Here is a 265-nt window from a genome sequence, read left to right on the forward strand (position 1 = left end):
CGATGAGTTGCAGCCAAGATCTGTAATTGCCTTGCTCTTAATGTTGCATAACTGTTAGCAAGACTCAAGCCAAGCATTAATGAATTTCATCAGAACTTCATTTTTTAATGAGCATCATTAATCGTTAGTCATGCGTGCTGCAACCTACACTTCTCTAAAGTGGGGATTTGCCAATCGTCTTGCACTATAAAAACAGCAGCATATTTTCTCCAGATTTTATCAGTAAAATAACAGCATGAAAAGACTGGAGCTAAGGAGACAAAAA

Source organism: Meleagris gallopavo, chromosome 1, assembly GCF_000146605.3.
Source record: "Meleagris gallopavo isolate NT-WF06-2002-E0010 breed Aviagen turkey brand Nicholas breeding stock chromosome 1, Turkey_5.1, whole genome shotgun sequence".
NCBI classification, from domain to species: Eukaryota; Metazoa; Chordata; class Aves; order Galliformes; family Phasianidae; genus Meleagris; species Meleagris gallopavo.